This window comes from Amblyraja radiata, chromosome 10 (genome assembly GCF_010909765.2).
Source record: "Amblyraja radiata isolate CabotCenter1 chromosome 10, sAmbRad1.1.pri, whole genome shotgun sequence".
Taxonomy (NCBI): Eukaryota; Metazoa; Chordata; class Chondrichthyes; order Rajiformes; family Rajidae; genus Amblyraja; species Amblyraja radiata.
The window spans coordinates 62,189,812-62,210,228 of record NC_045965.1 but is presented as its reverse complement, the minus strand read 5'-3'; positions in this window follow the sequence as shown (position 1 = coordinate 62,210,228).

Below are 20,417 nucleotides of genomic sequence, written 5' to 3'. Positions count from 1 at the left end.
CTATCCAGAGATGCTGCCTGTCCCGCTGAGTTACTCCAGCGTTTTGTGTCTATCTTTGGTGCAAACCAGCATCTGCAGTTCCTTCCTACAGCCACTATCATACCCCAATATATGTCCTTGCTGCACTGAGCGATTACTATAGTGTCATGGCCAGCTGGTACAAAGTGGTCATAAGGTCATAAGGAATAGGAGTCCAATTAGGCCATTCGGCCCATCTACTCCACCATTCAATCATGGCTGATCTATCTCCCCCTCCTGACCCCATTCTCCTGCCTTCTCCCCATAACCAATGACACCTGTACTAATCAAGAATCAATCCATCTCTGCCTTAAATATATCCACTGACTTGGCCTCCACAGCCCTCTGTGGCAATGAATTCCACAGATTCACCCCCCTCACAATGAGTTCAACCACACTCACACTGGGGCTCAGTCAGATGAGGCTTCGCCCCATAACGTCTGACACCTGTGGTACTACTTTGAGGAAGAACAGGCTTCTCCCTGTATCCCGGCCAACATTCATTCCTTGAACAAAGCAATTAAAAGCCGTGATCAGCAGGACAGATATAAATTTTAAACGGGCCTTATTGCCCATAGACTTATAAACTGTCGCTAGAGGTGTGGTGTAGATCATTCCTTGGATGTAATTTGATCACCAATAAAGTTCAGTCATGGTTGGTTTCTGTTCAAATGTGTTTCATTGTAAGAGAAGGGCACTAAGTGCTAAAATGCGTGGGTTAGGCTGCATTTCTGGAGAGGATGATACTTCAAGTCGAGATCCTCCTTCAGACTGATTGTAGCAGGGGGCGGCAGCTGGGGTTGGAAACGTGGCAACTATTCTGGAGTGACGGGGCGTTGGAGTTGGCGGACCAGGCCGTGATGCGACATGCCAGTATCATCTCTACCGTACACCTGCAGACGTTCAGGAGAGTACTTGTCGACATTCCCGATGTTCAAAGGGATGCAGACGCATTGATGAGCTTTCTTTGTGATTGCATTAACGTGTCGGGTCCAGAACGGATCTTCACAGCTGTGCACCCCAGGAACTTGAAGCTGTTGACTCTCCCCACCCCATAGTAATCTTCCGCCGATGAATTCAGGTTTGTGGTTATAGTCATTGAGTCATACAGCTTGGAAACAGACCATTCGGCCCAAGTTGCCCATGCTAACCAGGATGCCCATATACACGTCCCACCTGCCCTCATTTGACCCATATCCCTCCAAGCCTTTCCCAAACATGCACCTGTCCAAATGATAATTTAGTTTTTGAGATACAGTGTGGAAACAAGCCATTCGGCCCATCGAGTCCATGCGGTCCAGCGATCACCCATACACTCGTTCCATCCGACACGCAGGGGACAATTTACAGAAGCCCATTAACCAAGGGAATGCGTAGGCTCACCGGTTCCAGGTCCCGGCTCCGACCGCACTCACCGGCTCCAGGACCCGACTCCGGACTCATTCAGCGGCTCCTGTCCCCAGCGCCTGTCGCGCTCACAGTCCCCGCCCGCGAACACAGCCAGTCCCCCCCCCGTGAACACAGCCAGCCCCTGCCTGTGAACACAGGCGCCCCCCCCCCCGTGAACATAGCTGCCCCCGCCCGCGAACACAGCCAGTCCCCCCCCCCCCCGTGAACACAGTCAGTCCCTGCCCGCGAACACAGCCCACACTCCGCTCCTTCAGCTTTATTCTAGGAGCCGGTGATTGACAGCGGGTACCGGAAGGGGTGTCGCCTTCCCGGACGAATAACTGACCAATAACTTTCGTAATATTTCACCGATCGGAACAAAACTTGATGTGCTCGGAGCAGAGAAGAACGGTGAGTCAAGTGGCAAAAAATACTAGCGATATAGGGTACCGTTTTTGCGCAAATTTAAAAACAACGCAAACCGGAAGTGGACAAGATGAGAGTTTTGGTAATAGTATAGATAGATAGAGAGATAGATAGATAGTATTTTTTAACAAATGGGTGGTGAGTTCCTGGAACATGTTGCCAAGGGTGGTGATGGAAGCAGATATGACAGTGGCGTTCAAAGGCTTTTAGATAGGCACATGAATACACAAGGGATGGATCGCATGCAGGCAGAGGAGATTAGATCATTTTCGTAAATTCATAAATTATAGGAGTAGAATTAGGCCATTCGGCCCATCGTGTCTACTCTGCCATCCAATCATGGCTAATCTCTGCCTCCTAAACCCATTTTCCTGCCTTCTTCCCGTAACCCTTGACACTCGTTCTAATCTAATAATTGTCTATCTCTGCCTTAAATATATCCACAGACTTGGCCTCCACAGCCCTCTGTGGCAATGAGTTCCACGGATTTACTAACCTCTGACTAAAGAAGTTCCTCCTCACCTCCTTTCTAAAAGAGCACCCTTTCATTTTGAGGCTGTGACCTCTGGTCCTAGACTCTCCCACCAGTGGAAACATCCTCTCCACATCCACTCTGGCTAAGCCTTTCATCATTCTCATTATGTTGGCATCATGTTTGGCACAGACATTGTTGGCTGAAAGGTCTGATCCTGTGTTGTACTATACTACGTTGAAAGATTGTCATGCAAGGATTTGAACAAAAACTGAGTTATAGCAGGCAGGTGAGGCACAGATTCACGTTAATGCCTTCTAAGGAGAACTGGGGGGAAAAAAATCCAATTGCTATTACCTTGGCATTTGAACCATTGGAAGTAGCGTTTGGACAAATGTAAGCCAGTAACCCACGTGACAATAAATCTGTGTAAAAAATCATTTGTGTTGCTCAGTGGAGTGCAGAGATTTTTTTTTTCCCCTTTGGATGTGAAATATGCTATTTACTTAGAAATAAAACTGATGTACCATATCTTGTCGATATTAAAAGCACTTGCAGCGCTGAAAACTGTTGCTGGATTAATTTATCTAACAACCAGTGCCTTAATTAGCCATCATATTTGCACAAATGATTTATTTGTTTCGGGTTGTAATATTGGAAATAGTTATTTTACGCATTCAGCTGGAGTGTAGTTGTGTCATATATATTCACAGCATCTACCCATTGCAATTCTGTGTTTAATTGAGTGCTCTAGTCAGGCCGTGCTAAAGGCATCACCCGTTAAATATTACATTTATAGATCTCTTTAACATTTGAGAATCTAAAAGCGTTTTATTTTTAATGTTGAAATAAAAACAGAAAATGCTGCGAGCGCACAGCAGGTCAGGCAATGTCTGTGGAAAGGGGGACACAATGAATATATTTTAAGAAGGGCAACAAGGACAAACCAGGGGATCATAAGCTGGTGAGCCTGACATCATTGGAAGGGAAATTGGTTTTGTTTAGTTTAGAGATACAGCGCGGAAACAGGCACCGAGTCCGGGCTGACCGGCAATCCCCGCAGACTAAAAGCCCTGTCCCACTGGACGAGTTCATTCAAGAGCTGTCCCGAATTTAAAAAAAAAATCAAACTCGTGGAAGCACGTAGAATGAACGTAGCGGGTACGTCGGAGCTCGGGGACATCTCTTAGCGGCACGTAACGCTAACGGCAGGTACTCGGGAAATGCGGTAAGCTCGGGAAGACTAGTGAAGATTTTTCAACATGTTGAAAAATGTCCACGAGAGCCCCGAGTACCCCTCGGGCTCCTCCTTTTTCCTTTTTCCTTTTTCCTTTCTTCCCCCCATCCCCCCCCCCCCCCCCCAATCCTACATCAGTCTGAAGAAGGGTTTCAGCCCGAAACTTTGCCTATTTCCTTCGCTCCATAGATGCTGCTGCACCCGCTGAGTTTCTCCAGCATTTTTGTCTACCTTCATGTGTATTTACTCTATGTGTTCCACTAATAAAGAACTTATATACGAAGCTGAACGACTCAGTGTTTATACATCTTTGTACAAGTGGGGTATAGAAGGCATACAATGTCACTGTATGTCATATTGTCACTTGCGGGGGGAGCACCAAGGCAAATTCCTTGTATGTGAATACTTGGCCAACAAACTTATTCATTCATTCATTCATTCAAAATACAGCGTCCCTCAACCCGAAAAATTACCCATTCCCTCTCTCCAGACCTGCTGCCTGTTCCACTGAGTTACTCCAGCGTTTTGTGTGTTCGGTGTAAACCAACTTCTGCAGTTCCTTCCTACACATCCAAATTACATGTCTTCATCGGGCACAACTTCTTCTTTTGAATGCTTTGTGTTTGGTTATTAAATGTTATATTGAGTACCCTGCCTACAAACCTGCTATGCTGCCGCTGCAAGTACAAATTTCATTGTTCCGTTTCGGTACATATGACAATAAAGTAAGTAAGTAAGTACGTAAGTAAGTTTATTGGCCAAGTATTCACATACAAGGAATTTGCCTTCGTGCTCCGCCCACAAGTAACAACATGACATACAATGACAGTTACGAATGACTCAGAAAACACTAAACATTAATAACAATAAAACACCATTGATCAAGCATGTGAACCATCAAAATACCAGATCAAAGGGAGGCTACAGATATTTGGCTGTTGAGTAGAGCAACTACTCGTGGATAAAAACTGTTTTTATGTCTGGCTGCGGCAGCTTTGACAGTCCGGAGTCGCCTTCCAGAGGGAAGTGATTCAAATAGTTTGTGGGCAGGGTGAGAGAGGTCAGAGATGATCTTACCCGCTCGCTTCCTGGCCCTTGCAGTGTACAGTTCATCAATGGAGGGAAGGTTGCAGCCAATAACCTTCTCTTGCCTCTAAGCACTCTTGACTCTTGGAACTGATGTATAACATGGAAGGGAATGCAGGTCATGGAGTTCCCTCGTGCCTGGCATCCTTGTCCCACATGGTTGGGGTCAGAAATAAGGAAGGTGCTGCCTCTTCTTCAACCATGTGGTGGTGCAGCGGTAAGAGTTACTGCATTACAGTGCAAGAGGTCAGGTTCGATCCTGACTATGGGTGCTGTCTGCACAGAGTCTGGACATTCTCCCAGTGAGTTTTCCCTGGGTTCCTACCACATTCCAAAGGTGTGCAAGTTTGTAAATGGATCAGTGGTGAGACCTCTGTTGTTTGAACTATGTACTGATTTGGTCGTCCAATTCATAGATTTGCCGAAGACACGAAAAATGGTTTTTAGTTAGATAGATAGATAGCCTTTTTATTGTCATTCAGACCGAAGTCTGAACAAAATTGAAGCAGTCATACATACAATACAATACAATAAAAAACAACAATAAACACATATTAACATCCACCGCAGTGAGTCCACCCAACATCTCCTCACTGTGATGGAGGCAAAAGTCTTAGGTCTCCAGTCTCTTCCCTCCTCTTCTCCTTCTGCGCTGAGGCGATACCCCCCGGGCGATGTTAAAACCTGTCCGGCGGCTCAAACACCGCGGCCCGGGGTGGTCGAAGCTGCCGCTCACCAGTCCTGCTGACGCAGCCGCTGGCCAGTGCGGAAGACTGTAGCATGTAGATCAGTTGGAAGTTTGGACATAGAGTGTAGAAAGGAACTGCAGGTGCTGGTTATTACTGAAGACAGTCACAAAGTGCTGGAATAACCCAGCGGGTCGGGCAGCATCTCTGGAGAAAGGATGGGTCCTGACCCGAAATGTCACACCTTTTTCTCCAAAGATACTGCCTGCCCCACTGAGTTACTCCAGCACTTTGTGTCCATTTTCAATGTCAAATCGACTTTAATCCAAACAAGTGTGAGATCATGTACGTTGGGATATCGAATACAAGAGAGAATTGGCTTCTGTAATTTAGCCCTAGAGCGTAGGATAGAGCTGGTCAGTGCAGACTCGGTGAGTCGAAGGGCTGTTTCCACAATGTACCTCTAAACTAAACTAAACTTAAACTAAACTGAACTAAACTAACTTAAGGGTGGCACGGTGGCACAGTGGTAGAGTTGCTGCCTTACAATGCAAGAGACCCGGGTTCGATTCTGACTACGGGTGCTTGTCTATAAGCTGTTCTCCCCGTGACCACGTGGTTTTTCTCTGTGATCTTCTGTTTCCTCCCACGCTGCAAAGACGTACAGATTTGTAGGTTAATTGGCTTGGAACTGATGTAAAATCATCCCTAGTGTGTGCAGGATAGTGTTAAAGGGCGGGGATCGCTGGTCGGCGCGGACGGTGGGCCGAATGGCCTGTTCCCGTGCTGTATCTCTAAACTAAACTAAACTAAACTACAGCATTGGAGAGTCAGTCTAGATTTTGGACTTGGTCTTCAGGAGCTGGACCTGAACCCCATGGCCTTTTGTCTCAGGAACAAAACAGTCACTGCTGGAGAGAATCTAGTGAATGGCTTGCCAAAGGGGTGTGTGTGTTCAGGGGAGTTTGATTAGAGTAGTGGAGCAGGGCAAGATGGAGAAGATTATGGAGGATCATGGATGATCAGTGACTGGAGGATCTATGGTGGGGTGATGGGGGAGTCACGTTGGTGGCTCACTACTGAAATGGAAGTTGTACACTGCTACTTATTTGAAAGATTGACTTTTCATTCTCAAAAGAAATTGCTTTGCTGTGGATTTCTATCGGCTGGTCATAAGGTGATCTACGAAATCCAGATATTTTAAGATTGATATTATTTCTTCTTGCCCAGTATTTTCTGCGGTTACGTTTTTAACTCATGCTGGGATTTGCACCTGATCGGAAGTGCCCGAATATCCGATCCATTCTTTTAGAAACATAGAAACATAGAAAAATAGGTGCGGGAGTAGGCCATTCGGCCCTACGAGCCTGCACCGCCATTCAATATGATCATGGCCGATCATCCAACTCAGTATCCTGTACCTGCCTTCTCTCCATACCCCCTGATCCCTTTAGCCACAAGGGCCACATCTAACTCCCTCTTAAATATAGCCAATGAACTGGCCTCAACTACCTTCTGTGGCAGAGAGTTCCAGAGATTCACCACTCTCTGTGTGAAAAATGCTTTTCTTATCTCGGTCCCAAAGGATTTCCCCTTTATCCTTAAACTGTGACCCCTTGTCCTGGACTTCCCCAACATCGGTAACAATCTTCCTGCATCTAGCCTGTCTAACCCCTTAAGAATTTTGTACGTTTCTATAAGATCCCCCCTCAATCTCCTAAATTCTAGCGAGTACAAGCCGAGTCTATCCAGTCTTTCTTCATATGAAAGTCCTGACATCCCAGGAATCAGTCTGGTGAACCTTCTCTGTACTCCCTCTATGGCAAGAATGTCCTTCCTCAGATTTGGAGACCAAAACTGTACGCAATACTCCGGGTGTGGTCTCGCCAAGACCCTGTACAACTGCAGTAGAACCTCCCTGCTCCTATACTCAAATCCTTTTGCTATGAATGCTAACATACCATTCGCTTTCTTCACTGCCTGCTGCACCTGCATGCTCACTTTCAATGGCTGGTGTACCATGACACCCAGGTCTCGTTGCATCTCCCCTTTTCCTAATCGGCCACCATTTAGATAATAATCTACTTTCCTGTTTTTGCCACCAAAGTGGATAACCTCACATTTATCCACATTATACTGCATCTGCCATGCATTTGCCCACTAACCCAGCCTATTCAAGTCACCTTGCAACCTCCTAGCATCCTCCTCACAGCTAACACTGCCCCCCAGCTTCGTGTCATCTGCAAACTTGGAGATGTTGCATTCAATTCCCTCCTCCAAATCATTAATAAATATTGTAAATAGCTGGGGTCCCAGCACTGAGCCTTGCGGTACCCCACTAGTCACTGCCTGCCATTCTGAAAAGGACCCGTTTACTCCTACTCTTTGCTTCCTGTTTGCCAGCCAGTTCTCTATCCACATCAATACTGAACCCCCAATACCGTGTGCTTTAAGTTTGTATACTAATCTCTTATGTGGGACCTTGTCGAAAGCCTTCTGAAAGTCCAGATATAACACATCCCCACTGGTTCTCCCTTATCCACTCTACTAGTTACATCCTCGAAAAATTCTATAAGATTCGTCAGACATGATTTACCTTTCGTAAATCCATGCTGACTTTGTCCAATGATTTCACCACTTTCCAAATGTGCTGCTATCCCATCTTTAATAACTGACTCTAGCAGTTTCCCCACTACCGATGTTAGACTGACTGGTCTGTAATTCCCCGTTTTCTCTCTCTCTCCCTTTTTAAAAAGTGGGGTTACATTAGCTACCCTCCAATCCTCAGGAATTACTCCAGAATCTAAAGAGTTTTGAAAAAATTTTGTTTCGAGTTTTGTTTTAGAGAGGCAGCGCAGAAACAGGCCCTTCGTCCCACCGAGTCCGCGCCCACCTCCCGGTACCCTGGCACTATTCTACACACTAATAGGGGACAGTGTACAGTTTACAGAAGCCAATTAACCTACAAACCCGTGGGGGGGAGATCGGTGTACCTGGAGAAAACCCACGCAGGTCACAGGGGGCGGAGGAGAGTAAGGGGGTTTGTTTGGGGGGAGTTTAGTGAGAGGTTACCTAAAATTGGAGAATTGCGATGTGCAGTAGTGCAGTATTCTTCATCATGCGTAGATGTTGTGAAGTGATTGATGGTCAGGGCATAGTTTGACTTGTTCCCTCTGTAATCTTCCTGTTATCCAGTGCACTATGGATCAGCAATAATTGCGCCTCCTTATAACATGTTAATTGTCAGCTGGGATGTAAATGCTTAATTGGGGTCAGTGCATTCAGTTTGCACATCAATGCACGCGGATCACTGCCACTCTTGCAGCCAGCGGTTACCGGTGGCCATTTCAAGCACAGCAGTAGCATTTCCACCCAGCATGGGACGGCACGGTGGCGCAGTGGTAGAGCTGCTGCCTCACCGCGCCGGAGACCTCGGTTCGATCCTGACTATGGGCGCTGTCTTTACGGAATTTGTACATTCTCCCCATGTCCGCGTGGGTTTTCTCCGGGTGCTCTGCTTCCCCCCCACACACTCTAAAGCCGTACAGGTTTGTGGGTTAAATGGCTTTGGTAAACATTGTAAATTGTCCCAAATGTGTGGGATAGGGCTAGTGTGTGCGGAGATCGTGGGCTGTAGGGTCTCTTCCCACGCTGTACCTTTAAACTAAACTAAACTAAATGATGCTGCTGGCCTTCCCGAGGCAGCGTGCGGTATAAATGGAGTCAATAGAAGGGATGTTTAAGAAGGAACTGCAGATGCTGGAAAATCGAAGGTAGACAAAAATGCTGGAGAAACTCAGCGGGTGCAGCAGCATCTATGGAGCGAAGGAAATAGGCGACGTTTCGGGTCGAGACCCTTATTCAGACTGATGTGAGGGGGGGCCGGAACCTTTTCTTCTTTCATAACCCCCCCCCACCCCACCCACCCTCACATCAGTCTGAAGAAGGGTCTCGACCGAAACGTTGCCTATTCCCTTCGCTCCATAGATGCTGCCGCACCCGCTGAGTTTCTCCAGCATTTTTGTCTACCGTCAATAGATGGGAGATTGGTTTATGTGATGGCATACCTCGGTACACGTGACAATAAACTGAACTAAACTAAACAATTAAGCCGTCCACAGTGCAAAGATAAAGGATATAGGGGTACTGGCTCGAGGGGCCGAATGGCCTACTCCTGCACCTATTGTCTATTGGTACAACATTTAATAGGAATCTGAGGGGTAGCTTTTTCACACAAAGGGGGGAGGGGGGGGGGGGGGGGGGGGGGGGGGGGGGGGGGGGGGGGGTAAGAAACGAGCTGCCAGAGGAGATAGTTGGGGCTGGGTTTAAGAAACAGTTAGACAGGTACATGGATAGGACAGGTTTGGAGGGATATGGACCAAGTGCGGGCAGGTGAGACTAGTCTAGCTCAGTGTGGGCTAGATGGGCCGAGGGGCCTGTTTCCACACTGTATCACTCTATGACTGACTCTCTAACATTTAGTGCAAAGATACAACGTTGAAGACAGATTGAAACTCAGACATGCAGAGTGTTAGAATTAGCCAAACCCTTGGTACCTTTATGTACAGTATGAAGATAAATTTAGTTATTGTGACAGTTGTTTCTCTGTGTGATTTGTTCTCTCTCCTTGCCTACAGTCTGCCCGCTGAGCTAATTAGCGAGGAGGCTTTTAAGTGCAGAGAGTCCGTATTTACCGCTGCCGGAACCCCAGTCACATAAGAGACTGATACAGTCCGACAGGTTCCTCCTGCATTTATTGATTGGTTTTCATGTGGGTCAGTGATATCTGAAACTCTCACACTGCAGCTGTGGATAAGCATTGATGAAGGGTGGCACGGTGGTGCAGCGGCTGCCTTACAACGCTTGCAGCACCGGAGACCCGGGTTCCATCCTGGGACAATGCCTGCTGTCTGTACGGAGTTTGTACGTCTTCCAGTGACCGCCTGGGTTTTCTCTGAGATCTTCCCATTTCCTCCCACACTCCAAAGTCGTACAGGGTTGTAGGTTAATTGGGTTAGGTTTGTATAGTTGGTATAAGAGTAAATTGCCCCTGGTGTGTGTGTGTAGGGTTGTGTTAATGTGCAGGGATCGCTGGTCGGCACGGACTCGGCGGGCCGAAGGGCCTGTTTCCGTGCTGTATCTCTAAACTAAACTAAAGTGAGTTTGGTGTTTACCCTCCCCTCACCGAACTCGCTTTTGGGTCTCGTATAGAGATGCAGCATGGACACAGGCCCTTCGGCCCACCCGGGTCCATACTGGCCATCGGTCGCCCCTTCACACAAGAGTCAAGTTGTTTTAGAGTCATGCTGTTACCCCACTCGCACAATGGAGATGTCTACGTTTGGTCTCGCCGATGTATGAGAGTGCACACCTTGAACAGTGGATACAGTAGATGAGGTTGGAGGAGGTGCAAGTGAACCTCTGCCTCACCTGGAAAGTTCTTCTCCAACCGTAGGAGATGCAGTACCTCCTCCCCCGATGCCGTCCAAGGACCCTGACAGTCCTTACAGGTTAGGCAGATCATTCTGCCTTATGATCACCCTGGTCATTCATAGAAACATAGAAACATAGAAAATAGGTGCAGGAGTAGGCCATTCGGCCCTTCGGGCCTGCACAGCCATTCAATATGATCATGGCTGATCATCCAACTCAGTATCCTGTACCTGCCTTCTCTCCATACCCCCTGATCCCTTTAGCCACAAGGGCCACATCTAACTCCCTCTTAAATATAGCCAATGAACTGGCCTCAACTACCTTCTGTGGCAGAGAATTCCAGAGATTTACCACTCTCTGTGTGAAAAATGTTTTTCTCATCTCGGTCCTAAAGGATTTCCCCTCTATCCTCAAACTGTGACCCCTTGTCCTGGACTTCCCCAACATCGGGAACAAGCTTCCTGCATCTAGCCTGTCCAACCCCTTAATTCCTTCTTCTCCCCGCTCCCATCCAGCAGAAGATACAGAAGCTTGAAAGCGCGCACCACCACACTCAGGAACAGCTTCTTCCCCCTCTGTTATCAGGCGTCTGAACGGTCCTCCCATAAGCCAGGGTACTGTCCGATTCACCTCGACCCCATTGCGGACATCGGACTTTGTCTTTGGAAATGATGTGCTACAATGCTGATACTGGTTTACACTGAAGATTGACTCAACATGCTAGAGTAACTCTGGGACAGGCCGCATCTCTGGAGAGAAGCAATGGGGAGCTGGAGAGCAGGAGGAATCACTTCTGAAGAAGGGTCTCGACCCGAAACGTCACCCATTCCTTCTCTCCAGAGACGCTGCCTGTCCCGCTGAGTTACTCCAGCTTTTTGTGTCTATCGTCAGTCCTTCCATACTGTTCGATTCACCTCTAACCATTGAGGACATTGGACTTTGTCGAAGGAACAATGCTGACAACTGTATTCTGCATTGAGCTCTCCCTCCCCTCCCCCCACTCACCATCAACAACACCACAGTCACATCTGTGGAGTCTTTTAAGTTCCTTGGAACCATCATCTCCAGGGAACTTAAATGGGAGGCCACCATCGACTCCACAGTCAAAAAGGCACAACAGAGGATGTACTTCCTGCGGCAGCTGAGGAAACACAATCTGCCACAGGCAATGATGGTCCAATTCTACACGGCCATCGTAGAGTCTGGTCCTCACCTTCTCCAACATGGTCTGGTTTGGCTCAGTCACCAGGCACGACATCCGGAGGCTGCAGCGAATCGTCCGATCAGCAGAGAAGGTTATTGGCTGCAACCCTCCCCCCCATTGACGAACTGTACACTGCAAGGGCCAGGAAGCGAGCGGGCAAGATCATCTCTGACCCCTCTCACCCTGGCCACAAACTCTTTGAATCACTTCCCTCTGGAAGGCGACTCCGGACTGTCAAAGCCGCCACAGCCAGACATAAAAACAGTTTTTTTTCCACGAGCAGTAGCTCTACTCAATAACCAAAAGTCTGTAGCCTCCTTGTGCTCTGGTATTTTATTTAATTCTTCACGTGTTTAAATTATAATGTTTTATTTTTAATTGTCTACGTTATGTCGTGTTGTTACTTGCGAGCAAAGCACCAAGGCAAATCCCTTGTATGTGTACATACTTGGCTAATAACATTTCTTCAATTCACTTTACTCTGTATCTTCCCTTTTGCCCTACCTATTGTACTTGAGTTTGTACTGATCGTATCTGTGTAGAGTATATCTGATCTGTTTGGGTAGCAGGTTGGCCAAAGGGTTTCACTGTATCTCGGCACATGTCACAATCATAAACGTAGACATAAACAGATCAATTGACCCCTTGAACCCACTCATTTCCATTAAAATTGATCTGAAACGAAGGCCTCCAGTTCCATTCATCACCACTTGGGGAAACATCCTCTCAGCATCCACCCTGTATATACATACAATACAATTCAATTTATTGTCATTTGGACCCCTTGAGGTCCAAACGAAATGTCGTTTCTGCAGCCATACATTACAAACAAAATAGACCCAAGACACAACATAATTTACATAAACATCCATCACATTGCTGTGATGGAAGGCCAAAAGAAATTATCTCTCCACTGCACTCCCCCCCCCCCCCCCCCCCCCCCCCGATGTCAGAGTCAAAGTCAAAAGTCAAAGTCAAAAGTCCCGCAGCCATTAAAGCCACGCCAGGTGATGCAAGGTCGCACACCGGGTTCTTGATGTTAGAGCCCCCGGCGTGCGCTCGCAAAGTCCCGCGGCCATTCCAAGCCGCGCGGGGCGGTGCTGTAAGGCCCCGCTCAGGTGCTCTTCAACCCCGCAACTCGGGCGGGAGAAGTCGCCGTTGCAGAAGCCCCGAAAAGCGGTCTCCCAGCAGGGACCCGCGGGCTCCCGGTGCCGCCGTCCGCCAAACCCGCAGTTGCAGCCACCGAATCTCCGGAGGTCGGGCCGCAGCAGCGTCCACCACAGCTCCACCCACTCTGGACTCGGCCAGCTCCGCGACGGTGAGGTGAGTAGTCGGCACCACAGCCCCCGGTCTTCCTGTTGGAGGCCGCTCCTCGTTGCAGCCCCAACGACAACGGAGACCCGACAAAGAAAAGGTCGGGTCTCCCGTGCAGGGAGAGATTTAAAAGTTACCCCCACCCCCCCCCACCCCCCCACACACATACCCCAACAAAAAATAACAAAAACTACATAAAAACATAGACATAAAATAATAAAAACGCAGACGGACTGCAGAGGCCGCTGCTGACGAAAGTCGCGCCGCCCACCACTGTGAGTATTATATCTCAACAAGATCACCTCTCATCCTCTATTTCCTGAAGTGCGGAGGCCAATAGTGTATGATATGGCCCTCATAGGGTCATGCAGCACGGAAACAGGCCCCTCAGCCCAACTTGCCCCATGCCAATCTAGACGTCCCATCTAAGCTAGTCCCACTTGCTCACGTTTGGCCCAACATCCCCGATGTTGGGGGAGTCCAGAACCAGGGGCCACAGTTTAAGAATAAGGGGTAGACCGTTTAGAACGGAGCTGAGGAAAAACCTTTTCACCCAGAGTTGTGAATCTGTGGAATTCTCTGCCTCAGATGGCAGTGGAGGCCAATTTTCTGGATGCTTTCAAGAGAGAGCTGTTAAAGATAGTGGAGTCAGGGGGATATGGGGAGAAGGCAGGAACGGGGTACTGATTGTGGATGATCAGCCATGATCACATTGAATGGTGGTGCTGGCTCGAAGGGCCGAATGGCCTACTCCTGTACCTATTGTCTATATTGTCTATATCCCTCTAAACTTTTCCTATACATGTCCCTGTCCAAATGTCTTTTAAATGCTCTTATTCCAATAGCCTTCATAAGTAAAAGAAACACAAGGTCAGGCAGCATCTGTGGAAGGAAAACTCGGACGATGTTTTGGGTTGTGTCCCTTCTTTCGACAAATGGTCTCGAACTATCAACTTTGAATTCGATTTCGAGGAGATCTTCGGTTTCGTCTCACACTCTAGAGACTTACAGGTTTGTAGGTTCATTGGCTTGATATCATTGTGAATTGTCCCGAGTGTGTGTAGGATAGTGTGTTAGTGTGCGGGGATCGCTGGTTGCCGTGGACTCGGTGGGCTGAAGGGCCTGTATCCTCGCTGTATCTCTCCTGGACTCTGAAACTCTCTGAATGAACCAGTTTCCTGTGAATAATTCCTTATCGGATTTATTAATGATTACCCTAGCTTTAGTCTCGCCATGTTTGGAAATATATAGCCTGTCAAATCTTCCTGTCACTTTGCAGATTAATTAGATTCCTTTTCACAAAGAGAGTCAGGCATTTCCCCACATCCTAGTCTTGGCAAACTCTGTTTATACCTTCTCTGCAGCGTTTCCAGTATCTCTGTGTGTTAAAGATGCTATCTGGTGTTATAAACCCAGAGCAACCTTGTTTAGATGATCACTGATAGCCTCATGAGCAGTACATGCTGAGCATGGAATTTTTTTAAGAAGCGTTTAGTTTAGAGATACAGCACAGAGACAGGCCCTTCGGCCCGTACTGAGTCCGCATCGACCAGCGATCGCCAAACGCTGGCACTATCCAACACACACCAGGGACAATAGACAATAGACAATAGACAATAGACAATAGGAGCATCCAGAGAACCCGCCTGAGGCAGAGGACAATTTGCAATTTTACCAAAGTCAATTAGCCTACAGACCTGCACGTCTTTGGAGCGTGGGAGGAAACCGGAGCACCCAGAAAAAACCCACGCAGGTCCCAGAGAGAATGCGGGAGGAAGAAAGGAGGAGGAGCCAGTGGGCTGAGGAAGAGCTGAGAAGGGGAGGAGACAGTAAGGACTACCTGAAATTAGAGAAGTCAATGTTCATACCGCTGGGGTGCAGACTGCCCAAGTGAAATATGAGGTGCTGCTCCTCCAATTTACGGTGGGCCTCACTCTGGCCATGGAGGAGGCCCAGGACAGAAAGGTCAGATTTGGAATGGGAGGGGGAGTTGAAGTGCTGAGCCACTGGGAGATGAGGTTGGTTATTGCGAACCGAGCGGAGGTGTTTGGCGAAGCGATCGCCAAGCCTACGCTTGGTCTCACCGATGTAGAGCAACTGATATCTAGAGCAGAAGACTCTCTAGTTGGTGATAAAATGATTCAGTTGCCTGATAACAGCTGGAAAGATACTGTCCCTGAATCTAGGGGGTGAGAATTTTCACGTTTCTGAACCTCTTGCCTGAGAGGAGAGGAAGAAGAGGGAGAGACTAGTCCTTGATCATGTTGGTGGCCCTGCCGAGGCAGCATGAAGAGAAGATGGAGTCAATGGCAGGGAGGTTGGTTTAGACAATAGACAATAGGTGCAGGAGTAGGCCATTCGGTCTTTTGAGCCAGCACCGTTATTCAATGTGATCATGGCTGATCATCCCCAATCAGTACCCCGTTCCTGCCTTCTCCCCATATCCCCTGACTCCGCTATCTTTAAGAGCACTATCTAGCTCTCTCTTGAAAGTATCCAGAGAACCGGCCTCCACCGCCCTCTGAGGCAGAGAATTCCACAGACTCACAACTCTCTGTGTGAAAAAGTGTTTCCTCGTCTCCGTTCTAAATGGCTTACCCCTTATATAGAGGCTTAAGGTTGCATACAATGATGCAATGAGGTTGCTACTTTGTGTCCCTAGGTGGCATAGTGCCAGTCAATTGTTTGTGTCCACTAGAGTGCCAAACTGTGAGGCACTCTTAAGACAGCTGATGTTTAGTTTTATGTGTCGCCTGGACAAATCAGAGAACCACATAATTGAAGCCCTAGTCAGCCCTCTGAAAAGCTGCTATAGATTCACTTCTAGGCTAAGACGTCATTGGTGCAATAGCTTATATATATTTTAGGCTAATATGCAATTTTTTAATGTGTCTTTGTAATTTTTTGTACTGTTTGATGTGTTATATGGACCTGTGTCTGAAATAAAGCTTTAATAATAAAATTTGTGTAATGGCCTCGGCTGCATCCACAATTCTCTGCAATTTCTTGCGGTCTTGGATGGAGCTGTTCCCAAACCAAGCTGTCAGAGGCATCCATGTAAAATGCTTTTCAAGGCATATCTGTAGGGGTTGGTGAGAGTTGTTGGGGACATGCCGAACTTCCAAGGAAGTAGAGGCGACGATGTGTTTTCTTGGCCCCTATGGATGGTCCAGGCCAAGTTGCTGGTGAAGAAGAATCTGAAGAAGGGCCTCGACCCGAAACGTCAACCATTCCTTCTCTCCAGAGATGCTGCCTGTCCCGCTGAGTTACTCCAGTATTTTGTGTCTACCTTCGATTTAAACCTGCATCTGCAGTTCTTTTCTACACAAGTTGCTGGTTATTCTCAATAAATGTAGGAAGGAGAAAGTGAGGTTCAAGAGGATGATCTGACCATGGAAGGAGAATTATCATTTATCTGAGGTGTGTACATATTGTATAATGTGACCTGGGTTAATATGGAAACCACATCTGGTCCTGACACACTTCAGTAGTAAAATGCCCACCGTATATCAATTTAACATAGAAACGTAGAAAATAGGTGCAGGAGTAGGCCATTCAATATGATCATAGTTGATCATCCAACTCAGTATCCTGTACCTGCCTTCTCTCCATACCCCATGATCCATTTAGCCACAAGGGCTACATCTAACTCCCTCTTAAATATAGCCAATGAACTGGCCTCAACTACCTTCTGTGGCAGAGAATTCCAGAGATTCACCACACTCTGTGTGAAAAATGTTTTTCTCATCTCGGTCCTAAAGGATTTCCCCTATATCCTTAAACTGTGACCCCTTGTTCTGGACTTCCCCAACATCGGGAACAATCTTCCTGCATCTAGCTTGTCCAACCCCTTAAGAATGTTGTACGTTTCTATAAGATCCCCCCTCAATCTTCTAAATTCTAGCGAGTACAAACCCAGTCTATCCAGTCTTTCTTCATATGATGGTCTCCAATGAACATAGAAACATAGAGAGCACATGCAAGAGTAGGCCATTCGGCCCTTCGAGCCAGCACCGCCATTCAATATGAATCTGGAGGTGTGCATTTTCACACTTCTGTATCTTGATTAATTATCTTCCAATATTAATGTCCCCGTCGTTGCACATTTAGTGCCCAGCTTGATTCTCACCCACAACAGACTACACTCAAGCAGAGCTGCAGAGGGAGCTTCTATCTGGAGCCCAGACCATGGAGGTAGTTGAGGCAGGGACTATCGCAACATTGAAGAAGTAATTTCCCTTCTATTGACTCCATCTTCACCTCACGCTGCCTCGGCAAAGCCAGCAGCATAATCAAGGGCCAACCGCACCCTGGCCACTCCCTCTTCTCCCCTCACCCATCAGGAAAAAAGGTATAGGTGTGAAAACGCACACCTCCAGATTCTGGGACAGTTTCTTCCCAGCTGTTATCAGGCAACTGAATCATCCTACCACAACCAGAGAGTGGTCCTGAACTACTATCAAGCTCATTGATGAACCTTGAACAATCTTTGACCGGACTTTGCTGGCTTTATCTTGCACTAAACGTTATTCCCTGAACATGTATCAATAAACTGTAAATGGATCGATTGTAATCACGTATTCTGTTTCTGCTAACTGGTTAGCACGCAACAAAAAGCTTTTCATTGTACCACGGTACACGTGACAATAAACTAAACTGAACTGAATTAGACTGGTACATGGCTAGTACAGGTTTAGAGGGATATTAGCCAAACGCAGGACTATTGTAGAGGGATGTGGGTCAATAGAACCAGGTTCCCCTCCAGGGGCCACAGTTTAAGAATAAGGGGTAAGCCATTTAGAATGGAGATGAGGAAACACTTTTTCCTCACAGAGGGTTGTGAGTCTGTGGAATTCTCTGCCTCAGAAGGCGGTGGAGGCCGGTTCTCTGGATACTTTCAAGAGAGAGCTAGATAGGGCTCTTAAAGATAGCGGAGTCAGGGGATATGGGGAGAAGGCAGGAACGGGGTACTGATTGGGGATGATCAGCCATGCTCACATTGAATGGCGGTGCTGGCTTGATGGACCGAATGGCCTACTCCTGCACCTGTTGTCTATTGTCTAAAAGTTGGACTACTGTAGTTCGCTGTGGGCAAGTTGGGCTGAAGGGCCTGTTTCCAGTCCTGAAGGACCTGTATGACCCTATATCTCTCTATAACTCTAAGTAAATCTATTCTATCCCGATAGTAAAGGAAATGTCTGCGCGTGAGAGAGTCCATGAATAACTCTCGCATGATTGGGCACGTGATTTTGAACAGTGTTTCATAGCTTAGCGTTAAACATATTCAGCTAATAAAATATTGATATGAAAAATCCCCTTGTGTCTAATTTACAGTGAATTAGTCCCCTCGTTTCTGAGCCGTGTCTGTTTGTGGAATGTTGACGGGTTGGTAGCCCTTGGAAACGGAGCAGTCTTCCAGCTCTTCCATTGGAGGGGAGTGGGGGAGAGATGAGGTGCAGATGACGCAAGGGACGTTGTCCGCTACAGCAAGATCACTGGGAAAACACAAGACCCTCTGCCGCGAGGCATCTACCTCTGCGATGAAGGATCGCCTGCAGTGGATTGCAAACTCTCTCTCTCATCTCCATCGAGCTGGGCTGGTGAATCACCCTTCAACCTGTATCTGTGCCCTGGGGACACCTTGATTGTAACCATGTCGGGAGTACAGACCATTATAGAGGGAGTACAGAGAAGGTTCACCAGACTGATTCCTGGGATGTCAGGACTTTCATATGAAGAAAGACTGGATAGACTCGGCTTGTACTCGCTAGAATTTAGAAGATTGAGGGGGGATCTTATAGAAACGTACAAAATTCTTGAGGGGTTGGACAGGCTAGATGCAGGAAGATTGTTCCCGATGTTGGGGAAGTCCAGGACAAGGGGTCACAGTTTAAGGATAAGGGGGAAATCTTTTAGGACCGAGATGAGGAAAATATTTTTCACACAGAGTGGTGAATCTCTGGAACTCTCTGCCACAGAAGGTAGTTGAGGCCAGTTCATTGGCTATATTTAAGAGGGAGTTAGATGTGGCCCTTGTGGCTAAAGGGATCAGGGGAGTATGGAGAGAAGGCAGGTACAGGATACTGAGTTGGATGATCAGCCATGATCATATTGAATGGCGGTGCAGGCTCGAAGGGCCGAATGGCCTACTCCTGCACCTATTTTCTATGTTTCTATGTCTTTTCTTTACATTTAAGATTTTAGAGATACAGTGCAGAAGCAGGCCCCTTGGTCCACCGAGTCCGCGCCGAGGGGAAGAGTAACGGGCCCAGCACCGAACCCTGAGGCACGTCACTGGTCACAGGCCTCCAGTCCGAGAAGCAACCTTCCACCATCACCTTCATCTTCCTTCCACGAAGCCAACTTCCTATCCATTCGGCTATCTTTAGATTAGTTTAAGTTTAAATTTTTTTTGTTTAGTTTAGACAATAGACAATAGACAATAGGTGCAGGAGTAGGCCATTTGGCCCTTCGAGCCAGCACCGCCATTCAATGTGATCATGGCTGATCATCCCCAATCAGTACCCTGTTCCAGCCTTCTCCCCATATCCCCTGACTCCGCTGTTTTTAAGAGCCCTATCTAGAGCTCTCTTGAAAGCATCCAGAGAACCGGCCTCCACCGCCCTCTGAGGCAGAGAATTCCACAGACTCACCACTCTCTGTGAGAAAAAGTGTTTCCTCGTCTCCGTTCCAGAGATACACCGAGTCCGCGCCGACCAGCGATCACTCCGCACACTGGCACTATCCTACACACTTTGGACAATTTTACAATTTGTTACCGAGGCCAATTTACCGACAAGCCTGCACGTCTTTAGAGTGTGGGAGGAAACCGGAGCACCCGGAGAAAACCCACACCGTCACAGGGAGAACGCACAAACTCCTGAAGAAGGGACTCGACCTGAAACGTCACCCATTCCTTGTCTCCAGAGATTCTGCTGAGTCCCGGCTGAGCTACTCCAGCTTTTTGTTTCTATCTTCGGTACAAACTCCACACAGACAGCACCCATGGTCAGGATCGAACCCGGGTCTCTGGTGTGGCTTTTAGTTGACAAAAAGCTTTTCACTGTACATGTGGTCACCAAGCAACCTGCCTCATTGTTACTGAAGATGGGTTTCGGCCCGAAAGGTTCCCTATTTCCTTCGCTCCATAGA